Below are 15,879 nucleotides of genomic sequence, written 5' to 3'. Positions count from 1 at the left end.
AACATTTGAATTTCCTGTTTGAGTGAGTGTCTGACCCAGTGGTTCTTAAGGAGCATGTTGTTTAGTTTCCAAATTCTATGTCTTTTAATAATTTTCTGTTTGTTGTTAAAAGTTAGTTTTACTCCACTGTGGTCTGAGAAGATACTTGGGATGATTTCAATGCTCTTGAATTTATTGATGCTGTCTTTGTGACCTAACATGTGGTCTATCCTTGAGTATGTGTTGTGTGGATTTGAAAAGAAGGTGTATTCCAGTTTTTTGGGGTGGAGGAGTCTGAAAATGTCCAAGAGGTCTAGTCTGTCAATCTCTTCATTCAATTCTCTTATATCTTTATTGGTTCTCTTCTTTGTTGATCTGTCTAAGTGTGAGAGTGGGGTATTGAAGTCTCCCACTATTATTGTATTACTATTGATGTATTTTTGAAATTCTTTCAATAGGTGTTTAATGTATTTAGATGGTCCCTCGTTGGGTGCATAGATGTTAATAATTGTTAAGTCTTCTTGGCTGATTGATCCTCTTATCATTATGTAATGTCCTTGCCTATCTTTTATTACTTTATTTAATTTAAAATCTATCGTGTCTGAGATGAGAATGGCTGTTCCTGCCCTTTTTTGTGGACCGTTAGCCTGTATGATAGTTTTCCATCCTTTCACTTTAAGTCTGTGTTTATCTTGTTGTGACAGATGGGATTCTTGCAAGCAGCATATGGTTGGGTTATGTTTTCTGATCCATCCCCCCACCCTGTGCCTTTTGATGGGTGAGTTTAAGCCATTGACATTTATTGATATTATGGATTTAATGTATTGTAGTGCCATTGTTCTAAAAAACAATTTGTTTGCTCTGATATATTACAAGTATTATAGTGATGTTCTTGTTTATAAGAGGTCTTTTAATACCTCTTTCAGGGCCGGCTTGGTGATAGTTGCCTCCTTTAACTGTTGTTTGTCTAAGAAGGTTTTGATCCCTCCATCTAGCTTGAATGAAAGTCTAGCAGGATATATAATCCTCGGTTGAAACCCTTTTTCATTCAGGGCTCGATAGATATCTTGCCACTCCCTTCTGGCTTTTAGAGTTTGAGTTGAAAAATCTGCAGAAAGTCTTATGGGTTTTCCCCTGTATGTGACTTTTTGTTTCTCTCTTGCAGCCTTTAGGATCCTTTCTTTATCCTTACTTCTTCTCATTGTGACTATGATGTGTCTTGGTGTTTTCAGGTCTGGGTTGATTCTGTTTGGTACTCTCTGGGCCTCTTGCACCTTGATATCCTTTCTGTTATTCAGGTCTGGGAAATTTTCTTGTATTATTTCCTCTAGGATGTTTGCTTCCCCTTCCTCTCTTTCTTCCTCTGGCAGGCCAATTATACGAATGTTACTTCTTTTGAGATCATCCCATATGTCTCTGTTGTTGTTTTCAGTGTCTCTCAATCTCTTTTTAAGCTCTTTCACCTCTTTCTTAGTTTTCTCTAACTCATCCTCTGTCTGACTAATTCTGTTTTCTGCTTCTGTTAGTCTGCTTTCCCTTGCCTCAGCTTCTTTCTTCATTACAGCTATTTCAGCTTTCAGTTCTCTAATTGTCTCAAGATAATCAGTATTTTCCTTGGGGGTCTCAACTGTTGTTTCCCTAATACTGCCATTTCTTTCCTCCAATGTTGTTTTCATTTCTGTGATTAATAAGTTTATTATTGCTTGCATACTTTTCTTATCTATGGTTACTTCTGACTGATTTGTGGTTTCTTCTGGGCTCTTGTCTTCATTCATTGGGGTAGCAGTTTTATTTGTTTTTAATCTACCCATTTTTTTTTAATTTATGTGTTTCTCTCTTTTTTTTTTTTTTTAATGTTCTGTTGTTCCTCAGTTGTTGTGTTTTGAGCACAAGTAACACTGTACTAAATACCTTTATGACAATTGCACTCACCAACCTCCGGAATAACCGTAGCAACTGAAGTAAGTATTGAAGGAGTTTAATCGTTACCAGTTAGCCAAACAATTTCTCCAGTCCGTGAAAAAATAGTAACCAAATCCCAGTGAAGAAAGAGAAAAGGAAGAGAGGATAGCAAGAATAGACAGTTATGCAAATTTACTATCCAGTGTATATTCTAAGGGTAACAAGAGTGTAAAGGGAACTAGAGCAGAGATACACACATAGAGAGTCCACTCTGGGTCAGATTTCTTCCCCAAAGTAATTCACAAATTCAGAAAGTCAAAGAAGAAAGAAGTGTATGACAAGATTAAAAAAAAAAAAAAAAAAAAGAGAGAGATTGAGAGAGATAAGAGAGAGAAAAGGGAGAAGATAGGAAGAAGAGTTGTAATTAAAGAGCAGTGCGAGGAACTTCCCAAATGTGTATCAGTGAATTAACAAAAAAAAAAAAAAAAAAAAAAAAAACCCTGTTTGGTGGTATGGGGTATCCTGCTAGTAGCTGGTCCCAGGCACTGCTTATGGGGGGAGGGGGGGCGGGCGGCGGGAAGGATGTATGCTTGAAAATTAAAAGGAAGAAAAAAGAATTTTTTCCCCCTACTCTAATTCTTAACCCAAATTAAGTTATAGAAACATCCTTGGTATGACCGTTATGGCCCCTTATTGGATGGCCTGCTAAAGGCAGAAAATCCTATTGTTTACACGAGATGTGTCCGGAGCTCAAAGGCTGGCCGCTTCTGCTTCTCCGGGCGCCATTTTCCGGGAAACCCCGCCCTCCAGACTTTTTTAAAGGATTTCTCAAAAATGAAAACTAGCTCCAAGTCCTTTGATCCAATGAGAGCTATACTCAAGAAGTCTTTGGATCCACCCTCAGGGTCGCGGTGGACCCTGGCAACTCCCAAGAGGCAGCCCCCGAGCTAAAGTGCTCTCTCCGGGTCCTCTGCCCGCCGCGCTCTGCAACCGGCGGAGGAGCCGCCTTCCCGGGCGGGCGGAGGACAATGCCCGGCGCACTCGCCTTGCCTGGCGCCGCCTGGGAATTCTGGCGCCCCGCTAGTCCGTGTCACCTTTGCTCTAATTGTTAACCCAAATTAAACTGTAATAACTTCTTTGGTGCCCCCCCCCTTATTGACTGGCCTGCTAAAGGCAGAAAATCCTACCTTTGCCGACGATGCTATCAGAGCACTCGCTGTTAGCGACTTCTCAGGCCGTCGCCATATTACCTCCCCTCAGCCTGTCACTCTTAATGACTACACTCAAGTCTCAGATCTAATTTCCAGCTTTTGTTGCACACTGTAAGATTCACAAATTTGCCACGCTCAGAACAGAGCTCATCTACCTTCTGCCAAGTGTGCTGATTATTCTAGCTCTAGCTAGAAATATGGAAGGTCTTTAAGAGTCCATCTTCCTCCACACTCAATGCTACGCATCAATCATCTTGTCCCATGTGAATGGCTTCTGAAATAGCTCCTGAATTTGTGTCACTTCCATTGTGTTTACAACCCCATCAAGTCTAGTCCAGATTATTGCTAGACTAGACATCATGAATCTTTTTTTTTTTTTTTTTAGCAGTGCTGACCTTTTCATTGCTTACTTAGAAATCAAGTACAGGTCACTATAGTTATTATTACCCTGTTATGGTAAGAAACTGAGGTTATAACAACTATCTTTATACCTCCTACCATTTTTAATGGGGGAGGGGGTTAATGGTTTATAGTCACCAGTAAAATACAGTGGTTTGTACATGTGTACTACTTCTCACTTTTTCCCATAATGATCTAACCCCCCAGGAGTCAGGCAGTAACGCAGCAGGTTAAGTGCAGGTGGCACAAAGCACAAGGACTGGCACAAGGATCCCGGTTCGAGCCCCTAGCTCCCCACCTACAGGTGGGTTTGCTTCACAGGTGGTGAAGCAGGTCTGCAGGTGTCTATCTTTCTCTTCCCATCTGTCTTCCCTCCTCTCTCGATTTCTCTCTGTCCTACCCAACAACAATGACATCAATAACTACAACAATAAAATAAACACAAAGACAACGGGAGGGAAAATAAATAAATATATATATATATAGAATCTAACCCCCCAGCTAGGTCCTCCACCAACATGTTTAAAGACCTGAACACTTTCCCCCACCCCAAACTCTACTACTTTGGTGCAATCCACCAAGTCCAGTCCATTTTTATTTTTTAACACTTCATATTCACAATATTTCTTGTGGGCAAGCTTTGCCAGGCATTCGAAGAGAAAGTGATACCTTGGTGTCATGAAATGTAAGATTTAGGTCAACTGAATGGGATCTTAAAATGTCTATTGATGATTCTACAGCAGCAGTGTGGCATTTTGAAAATACTTTAAACTAGCATGTCCAAATTCTGTGTAAGAGTGAAAGAATTAGCCAGCTGGAAGGGCTTTTTCCATAAAACAACAACAACAACAACAACAAAACTATTGTAATCTTGGTTTTCAAAATTATTTGCATGTTGAAATCCAGACATCCAGTGCCTCATAATGTGACTATATTTGGAGACAGTGCCATTAGAGAAGTGATGAAGGTAAAATGAGACCTTGTGAATAGACCCTAACTCTGTAAGTCTGGTGTCTGTATAAGAAAAACACAGATAACACAGACGCAGATGAGGTCAAATGAGGATGCAAAAACAAGTAGGTTGCAATGCCTTAACTGTATGTGTGTTGCAGGCCTCTTCTATCCTTGTCAAGGGGAGTGCTAACCTTCTCTCTTTTCATACAACACTCAGATGAGGTCAAATGAGGATGCAAAAAGAAGTAGGTTGCAATGCCTTAACTGTATGTGTGTTGCAGGCCTCTTCTATCCTTGTCAAGGGGAGTGCTAACCTTCTCTCTTTTCATACAACACTCAGATGAGGTCAAATGAGGATGTAAAAAGAAACTGGCGGTGGCTGGGTGATGGCACACCTGGTTGAGAGCACATGTTACAATGAGCAAGGAACCAGGTTCAAGGCCCCGGTTCCCACCTGCAGGTGGAAAGCTTTGTGAGTGATGAAGCAGGGCCGCAGTTGTACCTATCTATCTATCTATCTATCTATCTATCTATCTATCTATCTATCTATCTATCTCTATCTCCCCCTACTCTCTTGATTTCTGGGTGTCTCTATCCAATAAATAAAGATACTTTTAAAAATTAAAATAAATAAAAAGAAGATGGTCAATACAAGCCAACTTTGAGGACACATTAATTTCAGACTTATAGTCTCAAAACTTTGAGGGAAATAAAGTATTGTTGTTTAAGCCACCCAGTCTGTTGGCATTCTTTTTAAAATTGTTATTAATTTATTTACAAAATAAAGATTATCGCTTAGACCATAGGATAAGAGGGGTACAATTCCACACAATTCCCACCACCAGAGCTCCATATCCCACCCCCTCCCCTGATAGCTTTCCTATTCTTTATCCCTCTGGGATTATGGACCCAGGGTCATTATGGGGTGCAGAAGGTGGAAGGTCTGGCTTCTGTAATTGCTTCTTCGATGAACATGGGCCTTGGCAGGTTGATCCATACTCCCAGCCTGCCTCTTTCTTTCCTTAGTGGGGTGGGGTTCTGGGGAGGGGGTTCCAGGACACATTGGGGAGCTCATCTGCCCAGGGGAGTCAGGTTGGCTTCATGGTAGCATCTGAAACCCCGGTGGCTGAAAAAGCTTTAAGATATAAAGCAGAACAAATTGTTGCTATCTCTATCCTATAAATAAATACAATTTTAAAAATTTAAATAAATAAATTTAGAAAAGGGGGGGGTCAATGCAAGCCAACCTTGAGGATACCTTAATTCCAGACTTATAGTCTCTAAACTTTGAGGGAGATAAAGTTTGGTTGTTCAGGCCACCCAGTCTGTTGGCATTCTTTATAGCAATCCAAGCAGATTAAGACACTGAGCTGGACTAATGACAAGGAGGAATGGGGCAGTGAACTTAAAACCTAGAGCAGAAGGCCCAGGAGAAGGATCTTTGAGTCCCTGGGAACTAGAGGCACTGTTCAGGATACAGAATTTAGCAAAATCAGTCAGAGGGCAGTGAACTTCCCAGCGCTCTTTTTTTTTTTTTTTTTCCATTTAGTAGGTTCAGTTCATTTCCAGAATTGAAACCTGCACCACATTCTCATAACAAGCCTTATTTTGGCTCACATTCAGAGAAGCCTATAAAGTTTTTCCATGCCTCAGTTTATCTTCCTTGTGAGACACATGTTCTATGTTCCATTAACCTTGGTGTTGATTTCAACACTCTGCTTAGTCTATTGGGTCTGTCTCCTAATAAGTCATTGAGTTCCGGATGGATGGGGACACTTTTAGTTATATTTAAAGATGCTGTGCCAAGCACAATATTTGATATGTGAAAAGTGCTTACTACATATTTTTTGACAATGATTATAAGAGTGAGGGACAAGCCTCGCTCTCCAGAAAAGCTTAATTAATCTTAGTTGACACAGATTATGCTTTCACATAGAGGGTTATTAATTTAACAGAATGAAAAATTAACTCTTTGGGGCTTGATTTATTTCTTCCTGTAGTTGGTCTTTTGTGTCTTTGCTCCTCCTTTCCCACCAGACATTTTGGTCTTTGACATTTGGTCTATTGACAGTGGCATTTGCTACTCCTCTCTGCCCAGTTTCTCCCTGCCATTCTCTCTGAGTTGAGCATTTTGTCTCACATTTGGTGACTGTTGGGACAAAGAAACATTGAATTCATAGGGGGTGAGCTTTGGAGGGTTTTGCTCAGACTCTTTTATTTATGGAGTTTATGAAACAGAACTCACAAGTTTGCTGGGAACCTGTTCCTTTTTTCAAGGGTGTGTGTGTGTGTGTGTGTGTGTGTGTGTGTGTGTGTGTGTGTGTGTGTGCGCGCGCGTTTATATTGAACCCTTCTGAATGTTTTAAGGTAATCTTCCCATCTTGAAAACTTTGAAAAGTAACAATTGCAGCCAAGAGAGATGGCTTGTTGGGTAAGGTGTGTACTTTGCTATTTGTGCAATCCAGGGAGTGCCATGGCCCTGGGAGAAGCTCCACTGTTGTGTTCTATTTTCCCTCTCCCTGACAGTCTACCTAAGTGTCAAGTTGGCAGGGTATCCGTGAAGTTGCATATGCTCAAGATACTAAAACTTCAGGAAGTGAAGCAGTCACATTTACAAGCTGGAAAAATAGCTCACTTGGGTAGTGTGCTACTTTGTCATAGGTGAGACCCAACCCCCAGGTTCTGGCCTGGCCCCCACCTCACTGAAGGGCGCTTCAGTACTGTGGTCTCTTTTAATTTCTCCCCCCCTCTCTATCTATCTATCTATCTATCTATCTATCTATCTATCTATCTATCTATCTCTATCCAAAAGAAAGAAACAAAAAGCCACATTGGCAAAATTGCTTTTGTTATATAAGGCAAGTCAGTTATAGGTTCCAGGAATGTGTGCACTTTCACTTTTGAGAGGTTTTTATCTACTTTTTATAGCCCTCTTTCTTTTTCTTGGGATTGACTCTCGCTGACTTAACACCTTCCTCCCCGTGTCCCTACAGCTTGGTTGCCCTTTAACTCCTTGCTGGTTCAAGTGTGATTAGCAACATGGAAACTTGCCCCCCACTGTAATGCAAATGGATAAAAAGCTGCACTTTATTGTGCCACACTAATGTTTGAGTAGTTCTGTTCTAAATAACTCTTATGTTCCATTTTCTCTCCTTCTCTCCCCCCCCCCCCATTACTGAATTCAAATTCCATTGTCTTGCATGGTGGAGAGGATATTTGATTAAGCAAGTTTGCAGCCTTGGGCACCAAGTTCTGTTTTACTTCTCTTCACTCCCAACAGCCAAATGTCACTTCTCTGATCTGCCAACTATGCCTGACCTTCTAAAATCATACAGTCTCCAAGGTCAGAAAGTCACTGCCAGTAAGGGGTAGAAGGTGCAGGGAATTCTGGGGTGGAAAGGAAGACAGGGAAGTGTTTTTAAATGACACAGTCTGTTCAAATCAGTATGCTGATGAAACAGGAAGATCAGGGAGTTGGGGATTTGTGAATCCAAGCTGTTAACTGGGTTTCATGGGGAGTTGTCAAAGCCTGGAGAATTGGCTTCATCTGAAAGCCTATGGATTCCATGAGCTCCTAAATGCACCAACAGGAGGTTTTGTGTAAAGCAAACTTTATTTTAGGGCAGCAATTTTCACTCTATTTCTGTCACCACCACACTTGAGGACCCAGACATATGTTTCCAACCAGCAACAGTTGACTAGATCTCAGTGTGGGATGCAGAAGGAAGGAGGAATGACTGAATGCAAGGTAAGAGCAGTAGTGCTAGGACTTTTCTTTCTGTTGTTCCCTGCTATCTGCCATTCTGTGTACCACAAGGTGGAATATCAACCTTTCTAGGGTCCTGACATGTAATTCAAAAACAGTTATCAAACGGGTGGGGAGGCAGCATAATGGCCATACAAAAATTTTTAATATCCATGACTCTGAAGTTCAACCCCCAATACCACCATAAGTCACATCTGAACAGCACTCTAGTCTCTCTCTCTCTGTCTCTCTCTCTCTCTCTCTTTAGAATAAAATAAACAAATAAATAAAAGCCAGCTTTGTTCATTTTGGCTAATACTTCAAGCAATCATGCTTGCTGAGAATTGTTTTATAGGTTCAAATCCCCTCTCCCCACCTGCATTGTGGAAGAAGTTTCAGAAAGTGGTGAAGCAGTGTTCTACCCACCCTCCCCCTTTTCTCCACTTCTCTACTTTATCGCCTAAAAGGCAGGGAAAAAATTAAAGGATTACTGAGAGTAGTGGATTTGTCATGAGGGACCAGACCTCAGCAATAACTTTAGTGACAAAGGAAATAAAGAAATTTTAAGTTATCCATGAGGCTGAGGGGTACCACTGTATGTCAGGGAGGTTCTTCTAGGCCTGCCTCTCTTTCCTTGATGATTCAGAATCTTACTTGCTCTCTCTAGTGATCATGTCAACAACCAAAGAGCAGCAGGCTTTGTATAGAGTAGTTTTGGGTAAGGAACTATTAAAACACAGAGCACAGGGATGTGTGCTTTGTACTATCCTAAAGTCATAGAGCTTCTAAAATGTATATGTATATAAACAGTGACAGGTGAGGAAGAGAAGTGGAGACCCTCCCTTGCCCTGCAGGCTGGGGGAAAAGTCTCTTTCTGAGGCTCTCTGCTTCTCCATGCCAGCCCGGGGCCACCCATTGGACTGGATGAAAGGAACATTATTTGCTTTCCTTTCACACCCTGACAGACGCAATCACTCTTGGAGGTTTTAATTAAAATGTTTAATTAAGCACAATCCTAGGAGCAGAAAGTTAGCTTTCATCCTGGCTAAATCCCTAGGCTTGGATTTGAAGAAGCAGAAAGAGTAGAAGGGGTACAGGAGGAAGCTTCAACCTTTCCTGTCAGGTAAAAAGACTACCCTTTGATGAAGTGGGAAGAGGTGTCTTGTCTTCACTTGAGATTTGGCTTTAGGCCAAAGTAAATTGACATCAATTTTGGCTTCCATAATCTATCCTCCTATTTTATAAGCCCCTTCCCTGTGCATTTTTCCTCTGGGATTTCCACAGGTCTCCAGAGTCTCCTCAAAACACCTTATCAATTTTATGTAACATTACAAATTCAATCATTCAGTAAGCAGATATTTTATCTCAATAATTAACTTTCCATTCTTACTCTCTTCAAAACTCAACCCACATGTACTTTCTTCCTGAGCTTCTGCCTGATGAAGGTCAGTGGCTCACTGTGCTTTCCAACCTGGGTACAAGTGCTTCTGAGTCAGGTCTGGGTCTTAGTGAAAGTTGCAGATGTTACCATGACGCCAACCTGACTCCCCTGGGCAGATGAGCTTACCAATATGTCTTGGAACCCCACCTCCCCAGATCCCTGAACCACTAGGGAAAGAAAGACAGGCCAGGAGTATAGATCAACCTGCCAACACCCATGTTCTGTAGAGAAGCAATTACAGAAGCCAGACCTTGCACCTTCTACACCCCATAATGACCCTGGGTCCATACTCCCAGAGGAATAAAGAATAGGAAAGCTATCAGGGGATGAGGGGATGGGTTATGGAGCTCTGATGGTGGGAACTGGGTGGAAATGTACACCTCTTTTCCTATGGTCTTATCAATATTTCCATTTTATAAGTATTTTTTTTAAAGAAGACAGTATATACAAGAAGTTGTGTAGTTGATTTGAGATAAAACAAAACTTTTAAAAGTCAATTTACTGAGAAGCTAATGGTTTATAGTACTGTTGTTGGCACAGGGGCATCATTTTTAATGTGTCCATGATAGGTATCTGCAGAACATTCTCATCCCCCAACTCAGGTCCTTTTTTATCACTGTACATCAGGACTCCATAACACACCCCCACACATACACACACATCACTTCCTCCTTGCCCTCCTTCACCCAGACTCTTTTGCTTTCATGCAATACATCACACTCAGTCCAAGTTTTACTTTGCATTTTCCCTTTTTGTTCTTGTTTTTGTAAGTTCTCCCTGTAAGTGAGATCATCTGGTATTCATTCTTCTCTTTCTGTCTTATCTCACTTAACATTATTCCTTTAAATTCCATTCAAGATAAGCTAAAGAGAAGATTTCATCATTCTTAACAGATGAGTGTTTTTAAACAAAAAGCTTTTAAACTTTAATTTTTGAACAAAACACAACCCTTTGGCACTCTACAAATCAATCTCTAATTATTTTTCATTTTATACTTTTTAGGGAGGTAACATTGAATATTAATATTCAGTCAGGTGTGCAGGATTGATTACACCTCATCTGTATATGCTACGCTTAGCTTATCATTAAAAGTCTAGTCCTCCCCCATTGGAAGCTGTCTTTTTATTTTCTCAAAGATTTATTTTTTATTTTTTATTAGTGATTCAATATTGATTTACAAAATTACATGTCAGCAGGGGTATAATCCCATAGCATTCCCACTACCGGAGTTCTAAATCCCAAGTCCCTGCATTGCAAACCATTGTGGTTCTCCCAGGGTTGCAGATATGGGTTAACTGTCATCTACTTTTTGTTTCTACTAGGGGAATAATGATTTGCAGGACAGCTAAGACATGGATACAATTTCCCATTCATCTGTGATAGGTGCCAGTACACAAATCTCACCACTAAAATTCTCCTCCACCATACTGCATGAGGTTTCCATAACCCACTCAACTTCTTCTTCCAGAGCCCCAACATCCATGATCTTATTGCAACAGACCATGTCTAGTTCAGATGAGTGTTTAAGCAAGTTATTACATATGCACAATGGGATATTGCTAAGCTATTAAAAATGATGAAATTGGGATAGGGTGTGGCACAGTCAGTTATGAATACATATCATTATGCACAAGGAGTCAAGTTCATCCTGTGTTTTGTCCTCCCTTCCTTGTTTCTTAAGTTCTATCTGGAAGTGAGATCATCTGATATTCATCTTTCTCCTCCTGGCTGATCTCATTTAACATGATTCCTTCATTTTACATCCAAGATAAGGCAAAGGAAATTATTTGTTTCTTTGTTTTTGTTACCAGTATTATCTCAGGGGCTCTCTGCCTGCATGATGATCCCCCAGAATGAATTGACCCTAAAGGATTTTTTTCCTATAATTCTTGCCTTTATTTGGTAGTAGAGGGAAAAAAAAGGAGAGGAGATAGGGAGACAGAGGGAGTCACCTGCAGCAGTGCTTCACTGCTTATGAATCTGCCTCCTGGCTTGTGGAGACCAGGGGCTTGAATTAGAGTCCCTTTGCATAGTAACACATGTTCTCTATTAGGTGTACCATCTACTATCTGGATTTTATAGTTTTTAATAGATTAGCAGTTTTCCATTGTGTATATGTACCACACCTTTCATAGGCAGTCATCTATCATTGGGCATCTGGGTTGCTTTCAAGTTTAGGCTTTTATAAACAGTGCTGCTATGAACATAAGAGTGAATACATAAATCCTTAGATACATGTTCTTGTTTACTTTGGGAAGATCCCTGAGAAGGAGATTGCCAACATTGGAGAGTACATCCAGTTGTTAGGTTGTGAAGTATTCCCAGACTGTCTTTCACAGTGGTCAAACCAATTTACACACAGTGAAGAAGCATTTATTTTGTCCACATTTGCATCAGTACTTGCTGTTTTGAACCTTTCTAATGTATGGCATTATCACAGGTGTACAGTCATTGTTGTCTTAAAAATCTAGTTCTACCCATCAAACAACTGACCCCTTTGTTCTGACATACATACCTATCCTTCCCCTCCTTCTGATAACAATTATTTTGGATTTAAGGTTAAACTTTGTTTTATCTCATATGCTTATTTAATTTCTCTTTGCCTTGTATGAGTGGAATCAAAGAAGTAGTTGCTTATCTCCCCTCACATGATTTATTTTACTAAGTGTTACTTTAGGGTTTTAAGCATCACGATTCTGATTAAGGGCCTACACACACAAAAAAAAAATAAAACAAACAAACAAACAAAAAAAACAGTGAGTGCTGGAGTGATAAAGCTGTTCAGGTGCCAAAGAGCAACAACCCTGGCAGAAGGTAAATAAATCTTAGTTCTATATTTGAGTCTGGTTTCTCATGAGTAGGCAGAAGATCCATAACCTTTATTAATCCAACATCTCTCTGCTCTGCCCTATATCCTCCACTTGCCCAGAAGTCTCTGAAGTGTCAATACAGAGCAGCACCTCTCTAGTGTGAACTTTCTACTCAACCTTAATCCATGATCTCCATGATCTTGGGAGTCCAACAACTTTTGCTTCCATGGTGGATTTGGGAAACTGAAGCCTTTTATTTCTTTTTTTCCTTTTTTTTTCCTCCTTTCATTCTTTTTTCTTTTTTTGCCTCCAGGTTTTTTCCCATTGCATTGGGTAGAACAGAGAGAAATTGAGAAAGGAGGGAAAGATAGAGGGGAAGAGAGACAGAGAGACACCTGCAGACCTTCTTCACTGCTCATGAAGTATCCTCCCTGCAGGTAGGGAGCTGGGGACTTGAACCCAGATGCTGGTTCTTCTGTACTTTTTCTGCACTAAACATGGTGCATCACTGCCAACCCCACGCCCAGTCCTCCCCCCAAAGCTTTTCCTTGATTCCAACACCCATTTGGCATATCTAATCTCTATATAATATGTCTCAGATATCCATCTGATTTGGAGGATCCTGTGTGAGGACTCCTCTTAGTCCTGGCTCTAACCACCTGGGGATCTCAGGGAAATCCTCCTCTGAATGAGTTTGGGGAGATTCCCCACCTCCTTTCCTGTTTTCATATTTTCCTTTTCCAAAATATCCATACCTCATCTCTCCTTGATGCATCGTGTCAAGACAAGAGATTGTCCTTGGATACTTTGGGTTTAATACACATACCTCTTCCTTAGGTAAGAAGTAAAATATTGGTTGTCTTCCTGGAACACAGGGAAAAAATTGAGAGTAAATTCCAATAGTATACTTCTCTTTCACAAAAGGCCATTCTGACAGGTGATCTCTCATAGCTTCCAAGTGCAAAAGAAGCAGCGTTTCTAAATTATTTGTTTACATCCCAGAAAATTTCTCCCTTTACAGGAGAAGGAAGATCAAAATGTACAGTGCATTTCCAAGTGATTCTTTCTGCTTTAAGGGATTATTTAAAATATATTTCTTCTTCAAAACCTATTTGGAGACCTGCTACTGCTTACTTTGTCTCCCAGCAACGTCAAAAGAACCAATGGGAATGACATTTCCCCCCTTAATGTGTGCTTTCACTCAAGGGAATAAAAAAGGTAACAAAAGCCCAGCAACTTCTAAACCAGTTCCTGAAATAGACCCAGAGAAAAAGAGAAACCAAAGCATGCCATGCAACCCTTCTCCAGGGAGCAATTATAACCTAGAGGAAGAGACAGTCAGAGCAGGGCTCTGAGAAACATGGCACAGTGCAAAGACAATTTCTCCTTTCTCTCCTGTTTTTCAGCAGCAGGCATGCATCAGAGCAAAGTCTTCCCTGTGTAAAAAAAAAAAAAAAAAAGAAGAAGAAGTTTGACAGATCCCTATGGAGATTAAAGTACTGATTTCCTTTCAAGAATATTGGACTGTTATTATACTAGAGCATCTTGTCTAGGGTTGTGATCTTGATGTAGCCAACCATCATTTACTTATGCATTTACACCAGTAAGGTAATGAGAGCATGCTGTGTGCAGACAGTCTTCTAGGTATGGGTGTTATAGTTGGGTCTATCTCTCATCATTTCATAAATGTTGGAGTCCATCTTTATCATTGCCTTCTGTGCTTTTGTGCCTCAGTCAAATGCATGTCTCAAGACCAGTGCAAGTCTCTGAGCTTTAGTGCCTTCATTTTTGTCCTTTAACCTTTGCATATGCTGTACATCATCCTGCTGTGTTCTTTATTCCTTCTTTATCTTCAAGTGCATCTTTGCCACTTCCCTGCTCCAATTGTGTGGGTAGGTCAATGTCCTAGTAATGTGTGCTTATATCACCCAGCATTTCTAGTCTTTATGGCTTAGGTCATATCTCTCCTCTGCTTCCCAGACTGTAAGGTTCACAAGGACAGTTTTCCATTTTTCTTTTTTCCTGAAGTACATAGCATGGTATCTACTGTTTAGTAGGCAGTCCACTAATATTTGAATAAGAAGTTAACTGCAAGAACTAAATTACTTGTTCTGAAGCTGAGGAGACATTTAGATGTACTATTGCCTGTGAAACCTTGGGCAACCCTCCAAGTTTTAGTTTTCTCATTTATAAATTAGGGATAATAATATCTCTTACAGTTTGGTCCCCACCAAAAACATGTATATGGCGTAAAATCAGAGATCAATGGTAGGAATTATTGTGATATGTAAAGGTGGTGTTAAGGGAAAATTTGTTGGTGTTTGAATTCTCCCTTCTGATTAGAAAACCAGGTGATTTTAATTTATAGCTATGAGTAAATACTTACACTAGCTACCAATCTCTTAACACCTCAACTTAAAAGAGTTTTTTACTTTCTGCTTCCACCTCTAATCCCATCATGATTTCCTCTATCAGGTTTTATAAACTCACTACTTAGTCACAGCAGATAGAGACTTAGGAGTGGTATTTCTGTGAAGTAAATTAAAAGACTAGAATGGCACTGTCAAAAACTAAGTTCTGGCAAGATCTCCCTCTACTACTTCTGTGCTATTGTATTCTCACCTGTGAAGTGGGTATCATATTGTACTGACTAAGCCTTCTGGGGAGAAATATTTTCTCTGTACACTTGCTGCTTCCTTCCTTTGAGAACCCATATTTGTCCTTCTCAAAGCAGAATGTGCTTTGCTCAGGAACATAAGAAGCACTCCTCTATTTTTCTAGGAACAATACAGAAGGGAGTCTTATAGTTAAATCTGAGAAAAAAAGCTTAAACACCAACAGGTGATGAACTGTAGTTGATGGATGAACTGTAGTTGATGGAGCTATACTAGAAGAGGTTTTACCATCAGAGAGTAGCTTCCCATCTTCAGACTCTGATTGTGCTCTCGAACAGCAAATTGCTAGGCACCCATGGAAGACATGCCTTCTGGAAACAGGGAGAAGAATAACTATGTACTTTTGCATGTGGGAGCAATCTTGGAGTTTATTTAATATATACCAAAGCACTACCTAGTTCTGGCTTATGGTGGTGTGGGGATTGAAGCTGGGAATTTGGAACCTCTGGCATGAGTCTTTTTCCACAACCATTATACTGTCTAACCCCCCCCACACACACACACACACAGGTTCTATTCATGCCTATTTGAAGCTTATTTAGCTTCCAAGATCGAGCATGTCCAGGTGGTATGGCCGTAGACTCAGAGGATGATTTGCACTTGAGAACCTGGTTCAAGAGGTCTGAGAAGAAACCACAAAGATGCCCCCAGGAAATTCTGCTTGAAGCCTGATCTGGTCCACTGTTCCTCTCTCTGAGAAGCCTCCAAGTTGTAATGTTTCCATTCGCTGGGACCATTTATAACCAAAGAAGAAGTTGGAAGC

At 40.5% G+C, this 15,879-nt stretch overlaps 1 protein-coding gene and 2 pseudogenes across 1 annotated transcript in view; 1 reads left to right on the top strand and 2 right to left on the bottom strand.

Moving 5' to 3' along the window:
- OPCML (opioid binding protein/cell adhesion molecule like) overlaps positions 1-15,879 on the top strand; it is a 1,572,985-nt gene that overhangs the window by 173,898 nt on the left and 1,383,208 nt on the right. The window lies entirely within an intron of this gene.
- On the bottom strand, positions 4,560-4,658 carry LOC132535175 (U6atac minor spliceosomal RNA; annotated as a pseudogene).
- Positions 4,683-4,781, bottom strand: LOC132535174 (U6atac minor spliceosomal RNA; annotated as a pseudogene).

The sequence above is a fragment of the Erinaceus europaeus genome, chromosome 20 (genome assembly GCF_950295315.1).
Source record: "Erinaceus europaeus chromosome 20, mEriEur2.1, whole genome shotgun sequence".
Taxonomy (NCBI): Eukaryota; Metazoa; Chordata; class Mammalia; order Eulipotyphla; family Erinaceidae; genus Erinaceus; species Erinaceus europaeus.
Note: the sequence above shows the minus strand (reverse complement) of the source record. Positions and strands in the feature narration are given on the sequence as shown.